At 32.2% G+C, this 14,283-nt stretch overlaps 1 protein-coding gene across 1 annotated transcript in view; it reads left to right on the plus strand.

Moving 5' to 3' along the window:
• LOC118734325 overlaps window positions 1–7,955 on the plus strand; it is a 12,666-nt gene extending 4,711 nt beyond the window's left edge. The window contains exons 3-5 of the transcript XR_004992379.1: window positions 5,768–6,121; window positions 6,179–6,338; window positions 6,414–7,955. The gene's annotated coding sequence lies outside the window, so the exon portion shown is untranslated. The remainder of the gene's footprint in view (window positions 1–5,767; window positions 6,122–6,178; window positions 6,339–6,413) is intronic.
• Window positions 7,956–14,283: the final 6,328 nt, after the last annotated feature.

Below are 14,283 nucleotides of genomic sequence, written 5' to 3' on the forward strand. Positions count from 1 at the left end.
TTTGCTAAGCCAACTACAGTCAAGCGCATCTATTCCGCTGCAATTCACTTGATCATGTGGTTGTTGGTTTTGTTGGTTTTTGTTAATATTTCTATTATTAGAATGTCTAACTTTTTTTTAATTAGGTGTGCTCGTCTTTAAGTTATTGGTTTTTGTTATTTTTATGGCCTTATAACAATTATATTCAACTATTTGTATGAGCTTGGGGCCGTTTTTAGTGAAAACTTATTGTGGAAAAGCAACAATAACTTGAAAAAATTGTAGAAGTGATAGCTATTTCGGAAATCACCACATTTCCTCATCAGACTTCTTTCAGATAATAAATCTCTTTCCAAACGAAAAGGGTGCCCGGGTAATCTATTTATTATGAAACTAGCTATACCCTGCCACGCTTTGCTGTGGCATATTTCTGTTATATGGACGATAAATTATTAACGAAACAAAGCATACATTTCATATTTGCACACAATATTTGTTATTGTTCCATTCTCTGCATAGATATCAAGGATATCTGGTTTGCCGACACAGGAACACGCAACATCTGAGAAGCAATCCGCATCTAAACCTAAACCATACTTTTCCAAAGTTCGACCTGGAGCATTATTGATTGTGATTCCGAATGTCAATCGAATTGGGAATTCAAATCTTCTTTGAATCATCATCATTAAATGGAATCATGGGAATTCTTCACCTTTGAAAGGCCACGTTAAAATATTTTCTTACATTACGTTCTTCACCAATTTCTTAACTGCGAGTCGCATTCCGTTCCAGAGTTTTCGCTGATTAATATTCCGCAACATGATAACTGTCAAACCTATTTTTAATTTCAGTATGTGAGGTCTCCCTGGAAGATTAATCGGGTTCAAAAATTTCGTTGGATGGTCTTTTTCCACAACGGTGTTTATCGACGTATATGCTATTTCCTCACGTTGAATGCTGGATTGAATAACATTAGTGGTATTCACCACAGTGAGCAAGTGGTCTGGCAGTCTAGTAAAAGAGCTGATCAGGTCAAGCAACGACTGTTATCAATACCACTACTATTTAGTTGATAGACCTCCTTATTCTTCGCAGCAAGAATAGCCCGTTCAATGAGCCAATCGTGATTCCTAAAATTAATTTTCTTAATAAAGAAACATTCTTTCGATCAGTTCTCCTTTCCTTAAAATCTCCTGCGAGCAATATCCCGAATGGTTGAACGTTTCCACGCAAATCCCGCAACAATGGATCAAAAGCCTCAAACGATTTTTTATGTGCCATGGTGCACTCATCCCAAACAATGAATTTAATTTTTTGGTAAACTTTTTTCATACCGGATGCTCTGGAAATATTGCACGTGGGAGTTTCGATGATTTATATGTTCAATGGCAGCTAAAGAGCTGATTTGGCAATGTTGCCACCTGGTAATAATGTCGCAGCAATTCCAGACGAAGCGATAGCTTAGGTAATGTAGTTTTTGATTGAACCGTTGCCAGAATCCATCTGATAAGGAATATTTTGCTAGTTCCTCCTGGCGCATCCAAGAAAATGGTCCCCCAACTCCGTAATTTATCATTTGCATATTCTTCTTCTACTTTGGCTTTGTAACCACCTAAGCCATTTTGGCCGAGCTTCACAAAGAACGCCAGTCATTTCTCTCTGTGGCAACTTGGTCTCTCCATTGCCATGGGTGCTTCCTATTCGTCTGCTACCACCCTCGGCTTGCGAGTTGATTCTTTTACACCTGAAACTTCGGTTCCTATTGAACGACATGTCTAAGCCAGCGGAGCCGCTCTATATTCATTCGCTGCACTATATACATTTAGTTGTAAAGCTCATACAACTCATCGTTCCATCGTCTACGGTAACATCGTCGCCCATGCGTAGAAGCCTTTATATCTTCCGTAAGATCTTTCTCTCGAATACCCCAAGAGCCGCCTCATAAAATGTTGTCATTGTCAAAGCTTCTGCGGCATATAACAGCTCGGGCATGATGAGTTACTTATAGAGTGCGGTTTTTGTACGTCGAGAAAGGACTTTACTCCCCAATTGCCTACTCAGTCCAAAGCAGCACCTGTTGGCAAGAGTAATTCTGCGTGGGTTTTCCATGCTGATATTTTTATCGGTGATAGTGCTGGTTCCCTAGTAAAAGAAATTCTCCACTTTCCCGAAATTATAACTGTCAACAGTGACGTGGGTTCCAAGGCGCGAACGCGGTGACTGGAGATACTTCGTCTTGTCCACGTTTACCACCAGGCGCATTCGCTTTGCTTCCTTATCCAGCTTGGAAAAGGCAGAAGAGACTTCGCTATTTTTGTTAGCGTTGATGTCGATGTCATCGGTACATGCCAGAAACTACACGCCCTTGTAAAAAAAATGTTCCTACATGGTTCAGTTCTGCAGCTCTTATTATCTTAACATTTGCATCATGCGATCGTAAATGCTCTTCTGCTTTCGCTTTAATTTGGGAATCCTTGATTGGGAATAGGAGTTCACAATAGTAATGATAATCATAATCATAATAATATTATCTCATGTTATTCAAAATTTCTTTACTCGCAATATACGTAGTAGGCCTTGGCTACCCCAAACGAAATTGCTTACGATTAAAAGTTGACTGATTTATAATGCTAGGGCATGGTGTCAACAATTTTATGTTTTCATTAAGTATTTTTTATACCGCTTTCATGCGATAGTTTTTTGTTTTCGGTACTCTTTTATCATTTTGTTATTTGTTTCAGTAGTTTTTAGCCGACTTAAAAAAAAAGAGAAGGTTATCAATTCGTCGGATTTTTTTTTATGTATGTTACCGTATAACTTTGGACCACGTCAACCGATTTCCAGGCGATCCCATACTAATTTGGTTTAGATCCGATCATTGGATCATGAAAAAATTAACGTTACTATTACACTTTTATATGAGAATTGGAGTCGGTGTGTTGTTTGCTTAAAAGTTACTTGTTTATGAGTTTTTTACATTAACTAATTTGTGTACCAGCTCTTCGTTGATAATATGATCACTTCGTTTGATAAGATGTTGTAAATTCTATATTTATTTACAATGTTCGGATTTTGGATAAGTGGAAAGATTTAATAAAGTTCCCTAGTAAAGCTTTCCCAAATACTTTTCGTTTGGAACCAGTTATGTAATATTTCATTTAATTTCAATATTTTCAGTCTTTACTTAGATAGATGATAACCCTAGATAGATAGATGATAACCCTATAAAAAATATTTCCAAATCAAGATTTTTCAAATACCTTTCGTTTGGCACCCATATTGTTCCTCAAATATATTTTCGATTGTAAGTCTTCTTAAAACTCTTTAGTTTGATACCCACATTGCAATATTTCATTTATTTAATCAATCCAAAACGGTCCACCCTAATGCTTAATAATATAGGTACATATGGACGCATAAATGTACACTAAAGTGGTTCAAAAATGTATGCAAAAAAAATAAGGTCGGATTTTTAATGCCGCCACCCCCTAGGATTGTTATATACCGAAAAAAATATACCCATATTTTTTATTTTGAAATAAAAAATAATTTAGGTAGTGCTAAAAGCGCTCAAAGTTCTCCATGTATTTTATATGGAGAAAAAACATCTTTTCGTAGAAATAGTGTAGAATTCTTGAAAATCAAATAAATAAACAATTTGATATTAGTCTCCTGAAGAGAACCATAGTTTTCCGGTCGAAAAATATTGATTTTCAAGAGTTTTATACAATTTCTACGAAAAATTGTTTTTTCTCCATATAAAATACATGGAAAACTTTGAACGCTTTGAGCACTCCCTAAATATTTTTTGATTTCAAAATAAAAAAATAGGGGTATATTTTTTCGATAGGGTGTGCCGGCATTAAAACTCCGACTTTATTTTTTTGGACCACTCTAATGTACACATTTATTTATTAGAAACTGTCATAAATTTTCCCGCCAAATTAACTATTTTTTAACCTCCCCTCCAAACAGTTTTACTGCTTTGAGGTTGAACTCAATTCTATTGAAAAGAGCGCGGGTACTTATTTTCCCGTATTCAACCAGGAACGGCCGTCAGCCACCACACATCGTCCGTACCCGCTCTACATTTTTACATATCCATAAAAAAATAATAATAAATCAAACATATTTGACAAGGGACTAATTTTTCGTTGGTTTATTTATTTTATCGCTTTATATTGAAAATACATTGGTGCAACATACTAAGCTTTCGAGTTAAAATTTTCAAAAAGGTGGCAACTCTCAAAAATATTTCCAACAGTCATCTATCTTAAACTTTCTTAATTTAATACCTATATTTTAATAAGTCATTTATTTTACCAATTATGTAAATTGAGTTAAATTTTCAAACAGGTGGCAACCCTCCTCAAATATATTTTCGGCCGAAAACCTTAATATTGAAATACTTAATTTATTTATTTTTGTAATATAAATGATCCTGCTATGATACCGAACAATACAAAAAAAAAATATTCAAATCAGTTCAGCGGTTCTCGAGTTTCGATGACCGTGACAAAGGAACACAACATTTTTATATATATAAATATAGATTTCTAAATCAAGATTTTTAAATGCCTTTAGTTTGGTACCGATATTGTAACATTTCATTTATTTTACCAATTTAATTGAGATAAATTTTCAAACAGGTGGCAACCCTCTTCAAAGAAACTTTCTACTGTAGGACTTTTAAAAACTCTTTAGTTCGCTACCCACATTGCAATATTTCATTTGTTTAATCAATATAACTGAGTTAAAATTTTCAAATAGGTGGCAATCCTGCACAAAAGTATTTCCTAAAGTTTTCTTTCCTCAACCTCTTTAACTTGATACCTATTTCAATTATATTGAGTTAAATTTTCAAACAGGTGGCAGCCCTCCTCAGGCATATTTTCGGCTGTAAGCCTTCTAAAAATCTTAAGTTTGATACCCAAATTACCGTATTTCATTTATTTTATCAAAATAACTGAGTTTAAATTTTCAAAGTGTGGCAACTTTACTCAAAAATATTTCCAGCAGCTATCTTTCTTAAACCTCTTGAATTTAATATCTTTATTGTAATATATCGTTTAGTTTATCAATAAAATTGCGCTTAATTTTTTAACAGGTGGCAACCCTCCTTTAAAATATTTTCGACTGTAAGCCTTCTTAAAACTCTTTAGTTTGATATCCACATAGCAATATTTAATTTACTTCATCAATTTAACTGAGTTAAAATTTAAAAATTGGTGGCAACCCTTCTCCAAAATATTTCCAACAGATATCTTTCTTAAACCTCTTTTATTTGATACCCATAATGTACTATTTCATTTATTTTATCGATGTACTTTAGTTAAATTTTCAAACAGGTGGCAACACTCTTCAAACATATTTTCGGCTGTACGCCTTCTTAAAACTCTTTAGTTTTACACCCACATGGCAATAATTCATTTATTTTATCAATTTGTCTGAGTTGAAGTTTTCAAATAGGTGGCAACCCTCGTCGAAAATATTTCCAGAAGTTATCTTTCTTAAAACTCTTTAATTTGATACCCATATTGTAATAATTTATTTATTTTATCAATATAATTGTGTTTGAAAATTTTCAAATAGGTGGCAACCCTCCAATTTTTTGCAGTATCATTGGTTCTGGTATTATACCGAACGATACAAAAAAAAAGTTATTCAAATCGGTTCAGCCGTTCTCGAGTTTTGACGACCGTGACATACGAACACAACATTTTTATTAATATACATAGATAGATTGTTAAAATATACATTTAATTGTACTGCTTATTTTTTCCCCAAGGAATACTATTATATTCCGCGTAAGGGTAAAAAATGCCCTAGTGGAAAGCTGTACGGGAAATACGTCAATCAACGCAGTAAGAAAAGGAAGACAACATACCTTGAACAAAACACACCACCACCTGCTAGTACTAAGACTAATCCTTCCACCAAAAATTACGAAGTTCCTGAAATTGATTTTACGATATGTAGAGCATTAAAAGCAACTCTCAGCAGAAGCATTGCAGATTGGAATGAAGTCAGAGATAAATGGCAAAAGACATTTAGCTTGCGACAGAATGACTTAAAGGAACTGACCAACATTGATTTTCTCCAAGCCTGGCCCAAATATTCTGATTCGCGGGCTCCTGACTTGGTAACAATGAAATTACGTACTTAGCTCGCAGTTTTACTATACATTTACACATTACAGATAAAACTTGACTTTAAGATCATGTACCCTGACAAGGAGGATTGTTTGTATTCGAAATGGGAAATATTTACGGAAAAAATTCAACGATTTTATGAAACTAATGTACACAACGATTTCTGCAAACAGCTCTTTTCTCTTGCTAAAGCTTCAACGAACAAAGGTAAATACAGATCAAGTGTAACAAAAAACTCCAAAATCAATCGGCTTTCGTTAATTTCTTAAATTTTGTTTAAAGATACGCAAGACTACATTCTTACAACGCTGCTGAATGGAGTTCTTCCACCTTCATCAAGGTTTCAAAGTTCGTGCGGAAAGCTAAGAAAGAAAGCAACAATAGCAGACTGGCAACAAAGCTTTGTTTTTCGATTAACTTCAATCAACGATTACGAAAGGAAAATTACTGAGTTGATAAGTATGTACTATTCTGTAGGAATGACAATACAGCCTTTTATAATTGTGGAAGGAATAGCTGAGGGTGATATAAGAGGATTTTATATATATTTTGATAAAACATTGTATAACTTTGAGTCGTTTCTAGAATGCGTAGATATCTGTTTCAAAATCTTTCACACTCTTTGCCTAAAATATCCTCAGGCATGCGAAACTTCTTGGGTTTTCTTACAACAGTTTTTTTTTTTTTAATTTATACTGAATATGACTACAAGTCGGCAAATTTAACGTCTCTTTTGAATTTCATGGCATATAATTAATTGCTTTAAAATGTTTATTTGCTTCAAGAGCCACAAAAAATGTGCAGAAATTTATACCTTAATATATCATTTTAAAGTAGATCATAAGCTTTCTACGAAACTTTTACGACTGCAATGCAAGCAAGATAACTGTAATCAATTATTTACAAAAATTTAAAAACACATACGAACCAAACGTAACTCCAACTGAAGCTATAACGATACCAATTTTAAGTAATAATTTAAGTACGGAAACAGAACCTCAAGATGTTGATAATTCATCAATGCAAAATATTGTTAATGAAAGTAAAAATCTAAAGAAAAAGGCACTGTATTTATCTTTAAGTTTGTATACTCAAAACAATTTGCCCAGGAAACAAGTAATCGATATTCAGACTATGGTATCTTCTTTGCTTTTGTCCGTATCCTTTACTATTCAGCATGTATTAAGCTCAGAGGCTATCAGTGATGTCAATGTAGACTTACAATTATTGCTAGAGTTTTGCAAGAACCCGTTTCAGGAAATAAGTTCCGAATATATGCTTTTTTAGATATTAAAGGAGCTTAATTTATATGAACATCCAAAGACTATAATCATAAAAAAATCTGTTACTGAAACAACAATACACGGGAACCCAACCTTTACTCTTAAATCTTTCGACATATATATTATGCCTTTAAATTTTCAGTTCAAAGCTATTTTTGAGATTCCATGCCTTGGAGAGCACATTACAGAACACAGAAAGATACTTGAAAGAAAGTAGTTTACAGAACTTTGTTAGCGGCGAAATATTTAAATCACGAAAAGATTCAATCTGAGCTAGTTATACCATATATTCTTTATCTTGATGATTTCCAAATCAACAATGCGCTTGGCAGTCATACTTACTCGATATGTGGATGCTATTTTAGTTTTCCGTCAATGCCAAAACATCTGTTATCAAAACTAGAATACATTTTCCATGGAGCTTTCATTTCAACAAAAACAGTTAAATGCAGTGGTGTTGAGAACTCGTTTTATTACCTTGTAGACGAGTTAAAGCTTCTTGAAGAAGGCATTGAAATTTTAACAAAAAATGGAAATAAAAAAGTTCATTTTATATTAGGTTTAGTAATAGGAGACAATTTAGCCGTTAATAGCATAATGGGGATTGTTCAATCTTTTAATTCTAAGAGATACTGTCGTGTTTGCACTAGGACTAAAGACCAAAGAAAAACGATGTATCAGAAAAACAAGAAGCTTCGAGAGATGACGAAAGCTATTAAAAAGACTTATTAGAAAATAATTATCAGGAAACCGGAATAAGGGAAGTTTGTGTTTTTGATAGGTTGAAATATTTCAATGTGACCGAAAATTTTTCATTTGATTTAATGCATGATGTTTCCGAAGGAGTTAGCATATATGATGTTTGTAATGTTTTGTTACGCTTAATTAAAGATAAAGTCATAACACTCGATATTATAAACAGCAGAAAACAATTTTTCCAGTTTGGTGAAATAGAAATAGGCAATAAATCTCCCCCTTTAGAAGCCGGTAGATTAAAAACTTATAACCTAAAAATGTCTGCTTCTGAAGTAGCATCTTTCGTTCACTTTTTACCACTAATGATAGGAGACTTGATACCACGAGATAACGAACACTGGACTTTTTTTTAATTCTGTCACAAATAATCGAATACTTATTAAAACCGCAGATTTCCACTGAGGAGCTAGTTTGTTTAGAAGAGCTGATTAAATCGCATCACTCTATTCATATTAGGCTTTTTGGGACATTAAAACCCAAACATCATTTCCTTGTGCACTACGCCACAGCTATTAAAAACTGCGGACCTCTTAAATACATTTGGAGCATGCGTTTTGAAGCGAAGCATAAAGAAGCTAAAGTATATTTTAACAGCATAACATCGAGAATCAATCCTCCATATTCCTTAGCAATAAAGTCCAGCTTAAAATTTTCAAAATTTTTGTTAGATAACGAAAAATCATTTGAATCAATTATTAGATATAAAAATTACGAAATTTTAGATTTGACGCAAGAAGAATATTTTCCAAAAATAAGTACAAATCAACCCATTAATTTGAAAACTGTAATATTTTTAACCGAAGTACAGTATAAAGGCACTTATTATAAAAGCAATTATTATTTATGTTGGAATAATTTTTAATTGTTTAAAATTAAATCGTTTTTGTATCAAAATAATAATGTTTATGTTATATGCTATCCGATAGGTGTTAAAAGCTTTGACCAACATTTTCATTCCTATGAAGTTGGCTTGAAAGTAGATGTATTAAATTTTATAAATATTTCTAAGTTTACAAGTCAACCGTTGCTTTTATATTCTATAAATAATGGAAAAACATACGCAAAACCAAAATCTCTGTAAATATTGTATTTATCATGTATTTATTTTGTAACAAAATAATAGACACTCGGCATTTTGACCAGTTTTGACTATTCTGTTTTTTTACTAATATTCATTTATTTTTTATAAAGGCTCATCCATAACCAAAACCATATAAGTCCGAATTTAAACTTTGTACAAAAATGAGGAAAATTCAGCAAAAACTCATTAAAATTTTAAACTTTTTAATAAGAGTTGCTAGAAAGACTTTTAGTATGCTAAATTTTAATACAATATATGATAGCGTGAATTTACTTAAAAATCCCCTCCGATTTTTGATAATCTTTTTTACGGTGTTGTGAATTTTTTCCGTGAGAAAAAAGTTATCAAAAATCAACAGAATTTTTCAGCAAATTCAGGCTAGCACATATTATATTAAAATTTAAAAGGCTATAAAAATGCATGCTACATCTTTTTCTGAAACTCTTATTAAAAAGTTACAAATTTTCCTGATTTTTGTAAAAAGTTTTAAATTTGGATTTAAATGGCTTTTGCTATATGATTAGCTATAACTTTATAAAAAATAAATGAATATTACTCAAACAACAGAATAATCAAAAGTGGTCAAAATTTCGAGTGTCTATTATTTTGACATAAGGAGGGCAAAAAATCCACTTTTTTTAGACTTTTAATGGTTAATAGCAAAAATCTGTGCGAAAGATGAAAGGTTGCGGTCAATATCTTGGGTCGCACAATAAGAACTCTACTAAAGCTGTTTTTCGGCCCACCTCATGCATATGACCGTTTTTATAGGATTGTTTTAGATTTAAGTTTTTATTTCTCATAATAAGTGTGTACCTACAAAATGTATACAAACACAAATTTGTACCTTGACTGATCATTTTTGTATGGCTTAAAAAAGGTGAATAAATAAAGAGTGGTGAATATAAAAAAACTAAAATGTTTCATTATTAAAACGAATACACACAGTTTTAATTTAACAATATAGGTATTTGATTTGATGTGAATCATATTTGAATTAAATATGAATATTTTTAAATCAAGTACATTTGTTATTTGAATTAACAAAAATCAAGCTTAAATCAAAAATGAAAATTGTTATATTAAATGAAACTTTTCGAATCAAAATTTTATAGTGTTTAAAATAACAATGAAAAATATTATGTCAAATATTTTTTTACTTGATTTTACAATGTTATAACGCACACTTTTAAAGTAAAAATTTTCATATTTACGTCACTTTTAAGTACGTCTTTGCTTCGTTTAAGCACGTTTTCATTGATGTTACAATGTTTTTTCCCTGACTGTGGTTATTCAATATATTTCACACACGCTTCTATTTTATGTACTTTATAATACAAAAAAGAACTAAATTTTCTGCGGGAATTCACAAATGAGATCAATAAAAGGCAAAGATGAACAAATTATATTCGTATTAATATTAAAAACAGCAAAACTTTAGTTACATAAATATAACTGAAAGTCCTCTCAACTGGTGCAGTGTCAATCGAAAAGAATTTAAAATTTCGCCAAGTGTCAAGTTTTTCAAGTTTGTTGCCTCGAACGAGTACTTATATAGTGGCGCAGGTTTGATTTACGACCCTTCAAAAAATTTTTATTAAGTACAATGTTCCAATTTTTAAATTCAAGTACTAAAAAAAACATCCAGTCTTATCATGAATTTAATTTTCCCCGAACCGGTTCACTTTTGGTTTTCATGTACATATTTACTATGGGCGGAATACAAATTTTCGGGTGATTTTTTTTTCGGGCAAAACTCAGGATAAGGCAGATTATTAAAAATTATTAACCTTTCCATTTTTTATTTACCTAAATCACCTAATTTACCCACCTAAATTATTTCTTAAAAATACATGACATCCGAATTCGCATCCGCATCCGCGTATGTTAGCTTTTTTGGTAATTTTTTTGTTTAAAATATTTTTTTTTTTATAAAAAAAGATATTTTTTCTCTTAAATGAGGTTTTTCTAAAATTATACGAAGTATACAAAGATGCATTTCATAAGAAAGGGGTTTAATTGCCTTTGCAGCGATACCAATTTTTTAAAGATCAGTTAGTAATATTTTTGTATAAAAAAAGGTATTTTTTCCTTTAAATGTGTTTTTTTTGTTAATTCTTATATACGAAGTATACAAATATGCATATCAGAAGAAAGGGGGTTTGATCGCCTTTACAACGATACTAATTTTGTAAAGAACTTGTATTATTTTTTTTTAATATGTTTCTTTAAAAATAAAAAGATTTATTTTTAATTTAAATGTGTTTTTTCTAAAATTTTTTATGTACGAAGTATACAAATATGCCTATCGGAAGAAAGAGGGTTTATTCACCTTTACAACGATATACATTTTTTTAAATCAGTTCAAAATTGTTTGCAATATAAGGAATTTAATTTTTCGAAGACCTGTAATATAAGTTTTCACAAAAGAAGTTATAAACCATTTAAATAAGAGCAAAAGCAGGACTACGTCTATATTTTTATGTTTTTAGTTATTTGCATGCAATAATTAAATACCATTTTTTACCAAAGGTCCTATTTCGAACTTCGAAGGCCCATATCTCGATTTCGGAGGCTAACTTCGAAAAACGGAGAAATCATTGTTTTCTCGACTCAATCTCTTAAAAAAAAATGGTTTGGTCCAATACCAAGAAAAAAAGTTGTTTTTGCCGTACAGTGTAATGAATAAATCAAGGAATGAAACCGATTCAAAATAACGTTCCGGTTTGGGTTTCGGTTTTGCCAAGTGTTTCGGTTTCGGTTTCGGTTTCGTTCTTCAAAATTTATTTCGGTTTTGGTTTCGGTTTCGTTCCGGTTTCGGTTTTTCACAGAAATTTTGTTGATATTATTTAAATCACAATGTCTTAAACGTTGAGGAAAGAAAATCGAAAATTACAGTTCACTGATAATATCAACACTAGGTTCTTTCCCTAACAATCCGGACCGGATTTGGTAATTAGAGAATAGGAGAAACATTTTCTTTCAAATATGGAACAAAGTTCAGAAGTACGGAAACGCAAAAACCCACATTTCGTGCCCACAAGTCGAGAAACAGCTGATTCACGTTGTTCTTGTTTTTGTCACTTATACCATGTTCTGACCGACATCGGAAACATGTTTTCGTTGCTAAAACTGGTTTTCGACCTAAAACTTGTGTTTTCGTCCATATAAAATCTGTTAAACGAAAACCAATTTTCGCTGAAAACTACTTGAAAACTCACTTTCCACTCATTCCAATCGGTGTCTTCACTAGTTTTTTTTTAAATGCAAACACTTGGAAATTGAATTTTGGTTTCACAAATTTGATTTTAAGTACATAGATTGAAAATACACTTTCCCTTAAAAGCACCAAGTAAATGCAGGCAACATGTAAACACAATACAGCTGATATGCACTTTGACACTTTATCCATTTTTACTCGGAGAAAATTTCGGGCTGTTTCGGGCAGGAAGAAGAATACACTTACGATCGAATACGCTCGAATTTTCGCTCTCTATTAACCATTTTGTTGAGTACAGGCATGATTTCTGGGCTATTTTGGGCACACGCGGGATCTCGCATTGCGTACGGGAAAGAAACTACTTAAATATAATTAATCGATTCTCGATTCACAACAACAAAGTCATCAGCAGATTTTTGCGAAAAGTTACCTTGCCATACTTATTTACTACTTAACAAGAATTTTAGCAAAATGTTGCTGATTTTGGTTAAATAAATCATTTATTTCAAAGAAATTTTTATTTATTATTTTTGTAAATTTCTGGAAACCGATTGAAACCTGTGATTGAAATGGTTTCGGTATCGTTCCTTTTCAGGTCAAGATAACGGTTACGGTTTCGGTTTCGGTTTTGAAAAACGAAACGGTTTTAAACGGTTACGGTTTCGGTTTGGGTTTCGGTTTCATTCCTTGGAATAAATCTCCTTCCGAAATAAGCATTCCATCGCAAAAGTGCAGCTATAGTTACGGTGACCATTCGTACCGATTTTGGCGGGACAGTACCGATTTTGACAAAATTGTCCCGCTGAATATTTTTTAAAAGTCGGGACGTATAAGTGTCCTGATTTGTCATATTTGTACCGAGTATGTCCCGATTTTCAGTGTTTTCTTTATTAATTTAAAAAGAGTCTCCCTGTACTCTGACCCAAAAACATTTTTTCTTACAAACATGCCAGCACATTCGTTATCTATAACAAAGAACATAGATTATAAGGGACACATAAACATAGCCAGCATCCTTACTTTCTATGATCTTTGGTAATGTTTTGGTCTGCTTTTTGTTAACTTTTTTCATGAAAAGATTCTAACTTGAGACTAATTCCCTCAAAAAATTCATGGCTATGAAAAATTTAAGCTGTAGATACAGTGGCAAAGATATAAATAGGGCTATAACCCTGTTGATCAAGTAAAGTTCATTATTTTTTATGAAAGTGCAGCTCGTTATTTAACAAAGACCATGTTTCATCTAAATTTTAAGCTTTTTAATTAGATTTCTTAGAAAAATTCCGGTATGCAGTTTTGTAGCCCATTCAATTCAAAGTGCAAATTACAAGTAGCTTGGACTTACCGTTGATTTTTGGTACATAGAATTAATAACAAAACCCATATTCGTTATTTTTTCTACCATTACAACAGAACTCTTGCCGAGACAAATAGGTGGAATGAAACTAATGCTTGGTTTTCATTAGGTCAAAATCACTAACATCAAAAACTGCCTGAACAGACAGCTCGTCTTTTGGCGTCAAATGTGTTTTCATTACATCCTGAAAATTTACACAAAGTCGGTATTGCAGTGCCGGTCAAAGTTTGCTGTCAAATTTTGTGGTCAGTTGATTGACATACCGTTTTCATTACTGTTGCCAAACACGCAATCAGCTGATCTGCTCAATCAAAATATCTAGCTTTTTGCAAAAAGTAATTTAAGAGTTCAGCAATGTTAAAAAGAAAACGAATTGCAATAACTTGTGCTATGTTTTGTTTAATTAGGACACTTCTTCTTCTTCTTAATTGGCGCTGTAACCGCCTAAGCGATTT

The sequence above is a fragment of the Rhagoletis pomonella genome, unplaced genomic scaffold, assembly GCF_013731165.1.
Source record: "Rhagoletis pomonella isolate Grant_MI unplaced genomic scaffold, Rhpom_1.0 Rhpom_scaffold_00002, whole genome shotgun sequence".
NCBI classification, from domain to species: Eukaryota; Metazoa; Arthropoda; class Insecta; order Diptera; family Tephritidae; genus Rhagoletis; species Rhagoletis pomonella.